This window comes from Lynx canadensis, chromosome D3 (assembly GCF_007474595.2).
Source record: "Lynx canadensis isolate LIC74 chromosome D3, mLynCan4.pri.v2, whole genome shotgun sequence".
Lineage (NCBI taxonomy): Eukaryota > Metazoa > Chordata > Mammalia > Carnivora > Felidae > Lynx > Lynx canadensis.
In genome coordinates, this window is record NC_044314.2 from 55,188,012 (window position 1) to 55,201,591 (window position 13,580).

General features: G+C 42.0%; 1 pseudogene; it reads right to left on the bottom strand.

Annotated features, from left to right (window-relative positions):
* Nucleotides 1–7,878: 7,878 nt before the first annotated feature.
* Nucleotides 7,879–7,955, bottom strand: LOC115498853 (annotated as a pseudogene).
* Nucleotides 7,956–13,580: the final 5,625 nt, after the last annotated feature.

The following is a 13,580-nucleotide window of genomic DNA, read 5'->3' on the forward strand; positions in this document are numbered from 1 at the left end:
CGGCGTTCTCTGCAAACGTCCAGTATTTTTGCTCCAGATTCTTCCTGACTGAATTCTGTAAACTTTTATTTGTCCTTGGGTATTTTATTTCCTTTGCACTATTATACAGCTGATTTTTAAATCGTGTGCTCATCGGGGGCTCTCTGACTCATCAGGTGGGATGGGTTCTTTAGGTCCCCTGCTCCTTTCTTCCCTGTTGAAGTCAAAGCCAGTGATACAAGAAGGATTTAATCCTTGAAAGCTGACACTCACCCGCTCTCTTCTCCCTCTAGAGTTTTGTGGCATAGAATCAAGGAGTTTTCTTTGAAACTTTGGAAATCTTACCACAGATGGTTGCTGGGAGGGCAAACCAAAGTAGAGCATTAGAATGCCACTATCACCTTACTGGGTTTAACAGTTTATAAAGCCTCCTTACAAACATAATTAGAGCGTCTACATGACTCATCAGATAGGAGTTATTCTGCTTCTGTTTCTGGAGAGGTCCTTGATTTCCAGATGAAGGAACTAACACCATTAAGGATGTTTCCCGAGGTAGTAATAGAGTTAGATGAGCCCAAGACAGTCAACCCAAAATACCTTCTTGTTACAATCCTTCACAGACTCTAGCAAGTGTCTCTTACACCGTTTTGTTCAACGTTAAAGTCTATCCTCTAGTTACCCTCCAGGTATACCTGATAATGCAGAACCTGAGACACCCCCTCAGACCCCAAGGCTCTCTGGGAGGTGGAAACCAGCACTCTGCATTTTGAACAAACTGCTGATGCTATTTTCGCTTCCTCAGATGGAGACTGGCTGCTGGAAGATGGCATGGCCATGTTTCCTCAGGTTTCCACCTTATCCTTCTCATTCACAAATAAATCCCTTCTTTGAATTAAAATTATGCCCAAAGTAGTGACCTCTTCGTTGTCTCCTCCACCCCCTAAGACATACAGCTGTCAGGAAGCTGGGCCAGTGACGCGATTATCTATGGCTATGATAGCTTTTGACACATGTCTGAGGGGTGGGCGCTCTCCAACTTTCCACTGTCACCTCTGAAACAATGCAAGAATCCATATGAGAAGTTCAGCTCCGTTGGTCTTCTTGCTTAGGAACATGGTGATGCAGTCAAGAATATTCCTCTTGGAAGGGTTTGGGAAAAGATGAGTTGGGAGAAGCTGATGCCAAAGCACACATGCATCTCCAGACATTGCCCTGTAAGAATAACTATGCTTACTATGTAAGAATAACTATGTAAGAATAACTATGTAAGAATAACACAGGGATGACAGAAGACATCCATCTGCTTGGTTTAGTGGAAAGTAAATGGAATCTAGAGACAAAGACAGGTGTTTCGGTATTAACTGCCATTTATCAACCAGTCATTTTTCTTTTCACAGCCTCACTTTCTCTATCTTTAAAATATGGAAAACTAGAATTTGCTCTGATTACCTCATTACCTCATTACCTGTGAGGACTAACTAAAATAAAATGAAATACTGTGGTTCTCAAAGTGCTGTATAAACAAACACACAATAGTACTTACATGTGAAAAGGGACATGTACAGTTGACCCTTGAACAAGAAGGTGAGGGGTTCAAGCCCTCACACGGTTGAAAATCTGCATGTAACTTTTGACTCCCCCCAAACTTAAGTATTAATAGCCTATCACTGACCTTTCCAATAACATAAACATTGATTAACACATATTTTGTAAGTTATATGTATCATATGCTGTATGCTTATTATAACGTGAGCTAGAGAAAAGAAAATGTTGCTAAGAAAATCATAAGGAAGAGAAAATACATTTACAGTACTGTCTTCATTGAAAAAAAATTCACGTATAAGAGGACCGGAGCAGATCAAACCTATGTTGTTTAAGGGTCAGCTGTATATTTTTTTCTAGGGCTTTATATACAAAACTCGGCATGGCTCAGACAGAAACAAGGTGCTAGATATCATTTCTGTTTATATGTTGACTGAAAATATGTTCCTTTAGAAGTGTGAAAAAATTACTCAGGGAGATTCTTCATTTGTGGCTAGCCCGAGAAAGTGAAATCCTAAAACAATATTCTATAATCCAGAGACAACTGCATGGAAAAATGGGTCACAAGAGCCTGACTGCTCTGAGCTTGAGTAAGAATATGGCTTAGGGAGGGTAGAGGGAATGCAGTGTCCATGGCCTTGGGAGGAAAGCTCAGAGGGACAGGGGAGGGAGGGAGAAAGACAGGGACTGCTAGAGTTCTGGGGAGCAGGATGCCACAGGGAACAATTTTATTCTTTTTTTTTTAATATGAAATTTATTGTCAAATTGGTTTCCATACATCACCCAGTGCAATTTTATTCTTTTGCTCATTCAATGCACTCAAAAAACATTTACTGAACAATTCCCATGTTCCAGATATTGAGCGAGGTGCTGGGGATATTAAGATGAAAACATGGTTCCCAGCCTCAAGGAACTGTCTTCTGCAAGGAGACAAGTTAATCCCAGATATTTAATATAGACCATGGTTAGATGCTAGCAGAGAAATAAGTACAGAGTGCTCTAAGAGCAAGTAGGAGAGTCCTTTAACTCAGTTTGGTAAAACAAAGAATGTTTCTCAGAGGAAGTGATACCTAAGAGTAATATTGAAAGACAGGTGAGATTTAGGAGAAGGACGTAAGAGTGAACTAAGAAAAGGAACAAAGAATGAAATCATGACCCAGAATGAGAGATAAAAGGACCATTTGTGTATAATGCAAGTAAAGAGACCCATATGACTAGACAGAAAGATGTGGGAGAGAAGGTTGAGATCAAACAAGTTAGATCCAAGTCCTATTGTGAGTGACTCTATATAACATGCCAAAGAGTTTAAATTTTATCCTAGGGACATTGGGAATCACTGAAACAGTCTAAGTAGGAGAGTGACATCATCAAATTTGCCACAGAATTACTTAATTAACTTACTTAATTAAAAACTACTTAAAGATGTTGTCCACTAATAAAGGTTCATACTACACAAACTTGGGAAAGCTTTTCCAAGTGAGCCAGGAAAAAATGGGGGAAAAATGTGTTCATAGCAAGGTCAGAGGCAGAAATTCAAAGAGTTGTACAGGGCAAGGCTACATCAGCTCAACCAAGATGAACATAATTGTAATTAAGATTATACATTGGAAGAACATCTGTTGCTACCTGAATTCTCCCACCTTTAGAAGCACCAAGGGTCTTACTAACTGTTTGAACAGTAAACTAATAAGAGTCTGTATGTTTGAGGGGTGCCCGGGTGGCTCAGTCTGTTAAGCATCCAACTTTGGCTCAGGTCGTGATCTCACAGTTTGTGGGCTCGAGCCCCCCATTGGGCTCTGTGCTGACAGCTCAGAGCCTGGAGCCTGCTTCATATTCTGTGTCTCCCTCTCTCTCTGCCCTTCCCCCACTTGCATTCTCTCTCTCTCTCTCTCTCTCTCTCTCTCTCTCAAATAAATAAACATTAAAAAAAGAGTTTGTATTTTTGAGCTTACAGTAGTGTTTCTAGGTGGATGGTTTCATTACAACATACCTAAATATGCCTCAGTGACAATGACAGATGACACCATAGAATAGAATGTAGGGTATGGCTCATACCCTCAAACGTAATATTGCTAAGTGGCATTGTCCAATGTCTGTCAGTGGGCTACGAGAATCCTACAAATTTCATCTGTGATTGCTTTGAAAACCACCTGTGTGAAATGGTTTGAAAGAGAGCTATGAAAACGAATAAATATTCTCCAGTAAGATGTCTACAGAAGACATTTGCTATACAACAAGAATGCAATAGGAAGTATTATTAGAGTTATATTTCTAGCAGACACACTAACATTAAGGGAATTAATCCTGAAAAGCCAAGGAGGCTCTTCCAGGAATTCAAGCAAGAACTGACAATGAGAACAATTCACCTGAAGCCAAGTAGTTTTATAATTATGATAGTTTCATGTGTTCATCCACAGCCTTAACTTTTCCTCTGAACATCTGTCCCAGACATTTCTATCACTCTGTGTCCCCCCCAAAAATAAAGCTTAGCCTCCAACACTGATTGTATGCTCTCCCTCCATCAATTCCTACTGACTTATATCTGATCTTTATATTAATTGGTTGTACCATCATCAAGACAGTCACCCAACCCAGAAACCATGCCGTTATCCTAAAATATTTCCTCCTTTTAATATTCCGGGTCCAGTCACCAGTCCTACTGATTCTGACTTCTAAATATACTTCCAGTCTATCGCCTCTTGAAGCTCTCAGCACTGTCACCTAAGGGATGGAGAATGTTCGTGAAGTAAGTGATCACTCTGCCCATTCTTTGTCTCTTCCTACTTATCTGCCCCATTGCTACCAAAAATGACCTTAAGAATGAAAACTTATTCATGCCCCTCTCCAATCTGAAAGCTTAGCTACTCCCCATCACATGAATATGGCATATAACTAGAGTGATCATTTGTCCCCTTTTACCCAGTATTGGTTACTGTTCCAGCATAATTATAAATAACTCCTTTTCACTATCAAAAGGGTTCCAGTTTAGACAACAAATTACTAAATAACTTTGTTAATGGTGTTCTTTTATTTTTTTTTAATATTTCTTCATGTTTATTTTTGACGAAGAGAGAGCATGAGCAGGAGAGGGGCAGAGAGAGAGGGAGACACAGAATCCAAAACAGACTCCAGGTTCCAAGCTGTTAGCACAGAACCCGAGGCAGGGCTCGAACTCATGAACCACAAGATCATGATCTGAGTCAAAGTCAGATGCTCACCCAACAGAGCCACCCAGGAGCCCCAATGATGTTCTTGATTCTCTAGTTTCCTTACCAATTCTTTTTGCTGTCTGCCTCTTTTTATCCTCCTAATTCACTTACTTCACTAAGACCACTTGTTCTCAGGCAACTGCTCACACTGGTCTTGAAACTTCTTCTAACTTTGCCTATGGTTCTGTTATTGTAATGGGTTAACTTGCACAGCTTAAGATAGGAGTGGTGAGGCAGAGACCAGGCCACAATTGTCTCAGCAACCTTAAAACCTAGCAGAGGGGTTGCCTGGGTGGCTCAGTCGGTTAAGCATCTGACTCATGATTTCACGGGTTCACGAGTTTGAGCCCCTTGTAGGGCTCTAGGCTGGCGGTACGGAGCCTACTTGGGATTCTCAACCAATTAAAAATAAACATTCAAAAAACAAAAAACAAAACTTAGCAGGGGGTCAGACTTACAAGTACATCTCATTGGCTGGATCGACCACGGCTTTGGCAGCTCAGAACACTGTACTTCCTATCAAATTGGCCACGGCTATCAATCTAGAAAATAAATTGTTAAAACACACCTCATAAATAGTATCTTTGTTTTTATATGTTTAACACTTAAGACTAACCTGACATCGCGCAATGTATCATACCTATTACTTGCTACCAATAATAATAAAAATAAGGACAAGAATTATTCTCTGAAACAATTTTAGCAAATATTATGGCATGTTGGGTGACCAGTTGAAAATCAGTCCTCTTAAAGGACTATCAGTCTTCATTCAGGTCACACACTGTATTTTTCCTATACGCTATAAGGTGTCTCACAGGTTGTCAACACTCCATGGAGTGTAAAACAGCAGTGACAATTAGGCTTTTATATTTGTGCTCATTACCCAGAACAAAGGGTGTGCATGCTACTAAAGCACAAAGGCTTTTTTTTTCATTTGAATATTTACAGTCCTGACAACTTGAAAAGCATATTATGTAGTGTTAATAAAATAAAGAGTTTCGCGTTCTTCTCACAAGCAAAGGATACAAATTTTAGGTACAAATTAGAACTCATAAGCATTTGACCTTAAAAGTAGAGAAAATAATACATTCCATGTCAATCAAGGTCGCCGGAACATGTGAGCCAACTCGGCATACATGTTCTTTATGTTTAATTCTTTATTTTTGTGAATATTATGTTGTAGAAGGGTCCAGAGTAATTCCACTAGTTTGTAGGGACTGTGTGTTGGGTGGTCTCTGACTTAGCATTTGCCTTCCCCTTCCCCTTCATTAGCATTCCTTGCAGTCATCCAAGAGGAATTTCCTCCATTCCTGGGGATCTTCTAGGTTACTACCCCAACACCACTGTTAAAGGCCATGAGGCCACACATCTTCAGTCTCCATAGAACAACGGTAAAGAGGGATACTAACTCATCCTAACTGATGTTCACCTTGCAAAGGCGAAAGGTGTCTTTTCTCTCCCTGCAAGGAGGAGGAAAGAAGAAGAGGAGGAAGAAGGAGGAGGAGGGGGGAGGAGGAGGAGGAGGAGGAGGGGACGGGGAGAACAAGAACATGAAGAAGAACAAGAAGGACCCCACCACCAATTAATTATTGAATATCAAATGTATAGTAAAAACTAGAGTGCCTACATGGGGGGACAGTTAGTCAGTGGGGAAAAAAAAGAGAGGGAAAGGGCAATGAAATCTTCCTAGAGGAGGTGAGCTGGAAGTTGACATCTGGTGAGTATGAATTAGTGAGATGAATTCGAGAGGGAGAAGGGACAGTTGCTCCTGGGAAAAGGAAACAGATAGGCAAAAGTATGTGCCAGTAACCTGCGAATTTATGGCGCATTCCATTCTACAGTTTTTTGGGTTTTTTTCAATCACAGAACATTAGGACAGGGGAATAAAACTTATTAATCCACAAAGCAGAAGGATTGGGAAGTGCCTTGTTATAGCATAACAAGCATCATGGAATAGAATTTTAGTCAGGGGAGTGAATTTTTCATTTTGTTTGGGTGGTAGAAAGACTGCTGTGGGAGCCCAAGGGGGTGGGGTGGAGAGCGGCCAGGCCCGGGGCAGGTAGAGGTCAGAGGCAGATGGGGTAGTTACCTCAGTGAGATGATAGGCAGAATCAGTGAGAGATGAAAGCCGTAGGGCTCTGATGTTGCCTTTAGATATGTCAACAGTGCATATCTGTGGGGAAGGGAAGAGCCTAAGGCAACGCCCAGTGTCTTTTTGGTTTTTGCAACTGAGTAAAAAGTAGCTCCCCTCACTGGGATAGGATAAATAGGGGAAATTATAATTTGGGAGAAGCTGAGAGCTTTATATGTAAACACGTTGAGCTTGAAAGGCTGAGGAGACATTTAAGGGACATTATCTACTGGGCAGAAGTCTGTGGAAGAAGCTTAGAATTCAGAGTGAAACTGGACTGGAGTCATGGCTTCGGGCTTCCCTAATCCCTGACACTTTGGAAGTTGTCGCAGTCCACCAGGAGGATGATGAATTGAGACGCGACAAAAATCCCAGGAGAGAGAAGCCTGGGGAATGCCACGTTATAGGAACAGGAACTGGCAAAGGATCCCGAGACTGGGTAGGCAAAGAGGTAGAAGGAAATCAAAGAGCGTGTGAAATCTCAAAAGATGAGAAAAAGAATATTTTAAACAGGAGGAGTTCGTGAACAGAACTATCTGAGGGCAATGGAACAGATTGAGACTAGAATAAAGACTAGAATAAAGACTAGATAAAGACTAGAAGTGGCCGTTGGGCACGAAAACAGAGTAATCATAGATGATCTCGACAAAACTAGTTTCCACGAAGAGGGAGAGCGGCAGTCGGATTACAGTGGTTGAAGAATGAAGCAGGAAACAGGGTTCTTCTGAGAAGCTTGGCGGTAAAGGGAAGGAAGAACATAGGCTGCGAGCCATGTCAACCTAGAACCCAGACCCAGGGAGGGTTTCTTTGGTTGAGATGGAAATCCTGAACGCAATTAGGGGTCATGGCAAAGATTCCTTTAAAGAGGGAAACACTAACATAGACTGAGGAAAGCGGATGATGAATAGACTAGGTCCTAAGAAGGTGAAATTGGAGGAGATCCAGCAAAAAAGAGGGAAGATAAAGCCTTGAGGTGGGGCTGGGGGCTCATTATGCCACAGTGAGAACAGATCCGCCTGTCATCCTTGCCAGGGACCATGCAAATCTCCTCTGTATCCTTCCAATTTTAGTCTATGTGCTGCCGAAGCGCGCACACGCCACAGTGAGAACAAAGAAGGGGGAAACAGGGATGCTGATAGAATTAAGCACAGGGCTACAGGAAATCATGAGAATTCCCATTATATTGTTCCCCGCCTCTTTTTCTTTGCTCTCAGTACAGTAAAAGTCAAAGTCATTTGCCAAGAATAGAGATCAAGTTAGAGCAGAGTGGGTTCAAAGAGAAATTAGATTCCAAAAAAAAAAAAAAAAATAGCATGAGCAGAGAAAGAAAAGAACCGATTAGGGAACAGAAGGATCACCGGGCAATCCAGGAACCGAGCCTCGGTTAGAGAGCATGAATGTATGGGTTAGCAGCGGCACCACACTGTGGGCTCTCAAGTCCTCTCCAGAGGATCTCCTTGGTGGGGTGTGGGCACTGAGAAATCAGGCAGCCAGACTGACTTCAGACCAGACATTGTTGAGCAGGTGCCGTGGAAGGGTACTGAGTTCAGGAAGATAAAACGGCAGCTATTTGATGTGTGTCCCCTCATCTCTCTGCAAAAAAAAAAAAAAAATCTCCTTGCCCCCGTTTTTACACAAGATGAAACAGACTCATGTCTCAGCCCATCTCACCCTGCCTGCAGGAGCTGTGTGGAGAGAGTCAGCTGGGCCTTCAGATTCAATGCCACGGAGCTCTCCCTGCCCCGCACAGCCTCTCTGGCTGCATGCTCCTACGCTAAACAGATAGAAGGGGTTACGTGCTTTGTCCCATTCCCGGTCTGGGACGGCTCTGCTCCCTCTGTTTTGCAACAGAAATCCAGGTCAGACACGCGAGGCATTGCAGCCCCTGGAAGGAAAGCACGATGCTAATTTAGAGGACGTGCAAATGGTGTACCAAATTGTTCCGGGCGATGTTCACACAGCAATGAACTCATTTACGGTACAGGATGATTAAAACCTGATCTCTGGTTTTGTTTTTGTTTCTGTTTTTGTGTTTTGGGGGCCAACTGATTTTCATTTGCCTTAGCAGCAGATGCTCTATGCTGAGAAAAATGAGAAATGAGCTTCAGGGAGGGCACTGTAAGGCTTTACAGAAGAAGCCGTAAACCAGAATCACATGCTCATCCAAGCACAGATTTCGTTTCCTCATCCCTTTGGTGGTGATTTATGTCATGGCACCAAAGCTATTCCCAAAACACTGGCAAGTAGGCAAAGCGGGATTTTGTGATCAGGTATGCAATTGTAGCCAAAGAATTTAAAACGTTTTAACAAGGTGGTTTCAATCCCCACTTGATGGATGGGGAACTCAACCCAGATATATATATCTGTGATCCTCACTTTTTACCTCTGAGGTTCTCACCAAAATCCTCGGCGGCCCTCAGAGCTCAGAGAGCTTGACCAGCTCCAAAGGATAATAAATTTCGAATATTGAACTCTTTGGACGAGTGGGCCTATGTAAAGCCAATAAATACATTAACTTTTAAAATGAAACTGATTTAGTGCCTTCTTCCAGGGCCCCCAAATATGGCCTGATCTCTGGAGCACCAGGAGAAATGAGACAGGAAGCTGGTGCCCTAGTTATGCACTGAGCCCTCCTTCTCGCGGAGTTGCCTTTTCTTGGTCTCCCTTCTTCCTTTTGCTGAGGAAAGATAGCTGGTCGGAGGCCCTGATGATGAAGTCTGGCACATCCTACCCAAGGGCAAGGACACCCAGAAGAAAGGCAGCCTGAGACGGGGGCCACCAGGCCAATCCGGGTCAGAACAGGCTCAAGAAATGGGAATTACTGAGGTCTCTTGCCAAAACTACTGGGAAGCAACCTTATGCAGAAACTGAGTTACCTCTAACTTGGCCCTGTGATAAACATATGATATGGAATTTATCAACAAAATTGCTACCAAACGCTTTTTATATCATTAAACGATGAATGCATACACCGAAAGAAAACACAGTCAGATATTTTTAGAGGCCATGTGTAACTCATCCATCCATTTTATTGGCATAATCTTTAAAGCTCTTAAGTTACAAGTTTTGGTTGTTTTTTTTCCTTATGCAGATGCTGAAGAAACTGCTACAGTCTTTACAATAGAAGACTAACAAAATTAGCATCAGGTCTTGCTGTAACTTTGCACCATGCTAACATTGTTAGGGTGGGCATTACTGTCTCCTGCATAGCAGCTGATCATATTTTACATTAATATGTGCAACGGACACCTTTAATGAGACAATCACGGGACACGGATATCTGAACAAGTCTGTCCCATATCGTCACATTTTAAAATGTCTCAAACTTACTAATGTCTGTAGAGGAATCTGTATCATCTAAGAATCTTTGATTTCTGCTCTTTCCCCACTGGTCTTTTTTTAACCAGTTCCGGTGTTTTCCGTTGCTGTATTTCTAGTTGGCACACGGGGTTCCAGCTTAGAGAAAAAGTTAGACAACAAGCAGTTCTTTGGTAAGAAAGTAGTGTCTCCTATTAACTTAGACGGTGAGGTAAGCTGACATTACGTGCCATCTAATACGATGTGAGTTACCCAGCACCATCTATGAATACTTGTTCCAGAGAAGGTTCATTCTGAATGCAGTCAAGACTTACTGTTGCACCGTCCAAGGTGGCAGGTAACTAGCCACTGTGCACTTCAAATGTGACTAGTTCTGTTTTGTTTTGTTTTTAACGTTTATTTATTTTTGAGACAGAGAGAGACAGAGCATGAACAGGGGAGGGGCAGAGAGAGAGGGAGACACAGAATCTGAAGTAGGCTCCAGGATCCGAGCTGTCAGCACAGAGCCCGACGCGGGGCTCGAACTCACGGACTGTGAGATCATGACCTGAGCCGAAGTCGGACGCTCAACCGACCGAGCCACCCAGGCGCCCCCAAATGTGACTAGTTCTAATTGAGATGTGGTGTAAGCAGAGAATACTCACTGGATTTCAAAGACTTAGAATAAAAATGAAAAATAAAATTGCTCATTAATAATCATTGTATCAATTGCATGTTAAAATGATTATACTTTATATTGTCTATTATCAAAATTAATTTCACCTCTTTCTGTTTACATATTTAATGTGGCCACTAGAAAATTTAACATCAAAATGTGACTCTTGTTTGGGGCTCGCATGACACTTGGATGGGAGAATGCTGCCTTACATTCAACTTCTGGTTTATAGGAAATATGGGAGAAAGACGTTAAAAGGCACCAACTGGGAACAATTAGCTGAATCTAAAATGGGGAAGGTACTGCGACAGACCTGCACTGAGCATGGGTCGCAGACTGCTGCTGGTCTGCATAACCATTTATTGTCAGGCCCTAATAAGACCAGGAGCTTGCACAAGAATCTAAATCACCTATGTCATGTCCTACACATGCTGCTGTGTGGTTCAGATGACATTATTTTCATAGCAAAACTTAGTCAACAAAGAAAACTTGTCCCTTTATATGGGCAGGAGGAGAGGACAAAAAAAGACATTTTGGGATAGCTGGAGAAATATTAACATGTGTTGGGGCAAGAGGCAGATTAATTGTGCCTTCTCACTTCAGGCTGTCTTCTTTTGAACTTACTGAGGCAGGGTTTGAGAGAGAAGCCAATGAACTCTTCCCAGGTTGGGTTCTAGACTCAAAGGCAAAGAGCTGCTTGACAAGATATCTTCCCTTGGAACCCATGGAGGGCAAAAGTGGAAGCAGGCCAACATCTACTTAATTTATAATGGAATCTAATTGCCCAAGAGACCCCAAGGTTGGCCACCAATGCTATGTATTTGCAAAGTCCCTAAAGCAATGCCCAGACTCTGAACCCGTGTCAACACAAAATGGCTCACCAAAAATACAACCACCAAAAGGAACATCTTCTGGATTATTCATCTCAGGTGACCAAACAGAGTAATGAACAAGAGAGATCCTGCCTGATTTCAGAAACAAAAAGAGCCAGATACTTAGTCAAAAAATGGAGTTTCCATCCTTTGCAGGACAGGAAGTCCTTGCTAATTTTGTGCAACGAGATATCAGATGGACCAGCGACCCCGTTTGTTGTTTTCCGTACCTTCCCTTTCTCAAATGGGAGCTTATTTTAACCTTTATTGTGAAAAATTTTAAACATATACAGAGAAGCAAAAAAAGTCATGCAATGAACACTATTACTCAATTCAACAATCATTAACATTTTGTCAATCTCTTTTCATCTCTTTCCTCATTTTCTTCGCTGCAATATGGTAAAGCCAATGGCAAAGATCATGTCATGTCATGCATAAATTAAGTGGGAGTTTTTAACTTTTTTATTGCAATCACTTTCTTTCTCATTCGACCATTGTAGAGTGAATCATTTGCAGTGATGAAACTTTTCATTTAACACACGTGACCAGATCATTAGAAGCTATACGCCATCTGCATAAGACATAGAGGCCATGGACCATGCATCTTAACCATAGTACCCTTATGCACCTTTGGTATGTCTCCCATTGCTGAAGAGGTGACTGCATTTCCAACTGCATGGGGTTAGCGAGTTTTTAAGGTGTATGTTCATACGTGAAAATGATATGAACATCACGTTGCTCTCTTTGGGTTTCAATCTCCCATATTTCTTTGATAAGAAATGTCTTTCCAAGTCAAATATAAAACTCAACTGATTCAAAAACGAATGCCTGTGCTTGTTTCATGCTTAAAATATACTTTCACATGAGAAAACTTTTTTTAAGACAAAATGGATTCTGAATAAATCAAAGGCACTAAATCTAAATCTAAAACTAGTCAGTCATCGTAGGCTCCGAGCCAGATAAGGTGAACTGTCTTTTTCTATGTGGAGCTCAGGGAGGGAAAAAAAAAAATCTTGATTTGCATTACCCTCAAGAAATTTACATGAAAATGGAGGTGTTGGAGGAGGTGTGTGTGAAAGACTCCGGCAAGAGGTGGAGGAAGGAGGGCAGACATTGCTGTAAGTAACAGCTAAAGTAGTACAGCATGTTCCCCAGCGCTTTGCCACTCTGATAGGCAAGATTCTTTTGGCACCAAATTTCAGAGGCTACACATTGTCAGCCAGGATATTGGGGGCGCTAAGATCTCATGCAGTGTAAAAATTCCATTTACCGGCTACAGGGAAGCAGTGAATATTCCAAAGGTTTCTTCTAGGTTGAGCCTTCTAGGTTTCCTTGCTTCTTAGTGATGCAGCACAACACTTGTCGGGGGTGCAAAAATCTAAAATAGGTCACCCTCCTCTCTGTAAAGAGGCTTAGTTGACACTAGGTTAAAAAAAAAAAAAGGCTCCAGGAGAAATGGCAGTGACATTGAGATGTCCTCGGATATTTTAGGGCCATAGAAGTGGATTTTCCTTTAAGAACTTCATTGCGCTCATTATTTTCTGGCTGGATATTTGTCTGGGTATCTTTTCCTATATTATTATTTTTTAAGTGAGTTGACTTTGAGCTAAAATATTTTACATAATCTGTTATCTATGTGAGGCAAATACGTTACTGCGGTCCTCGATTTAATCACGACACTGAAAATGTACCTCGATAGCCTAAGAAAAGTAAAAGGCTAGGGGTGCCTGGGTGGCTGGGTCCGTTAAGCATCCGACTTCGGCTCAGGTCATGATCTCACAGTCCGTGGGTTCGAGCCCCGCGTCGGGCTCTGTGCTGACAGCTCAGAGCCTGGAGCCTGTTTCAGATTCTGTGTCTCCCTCTCTCTGTGACCC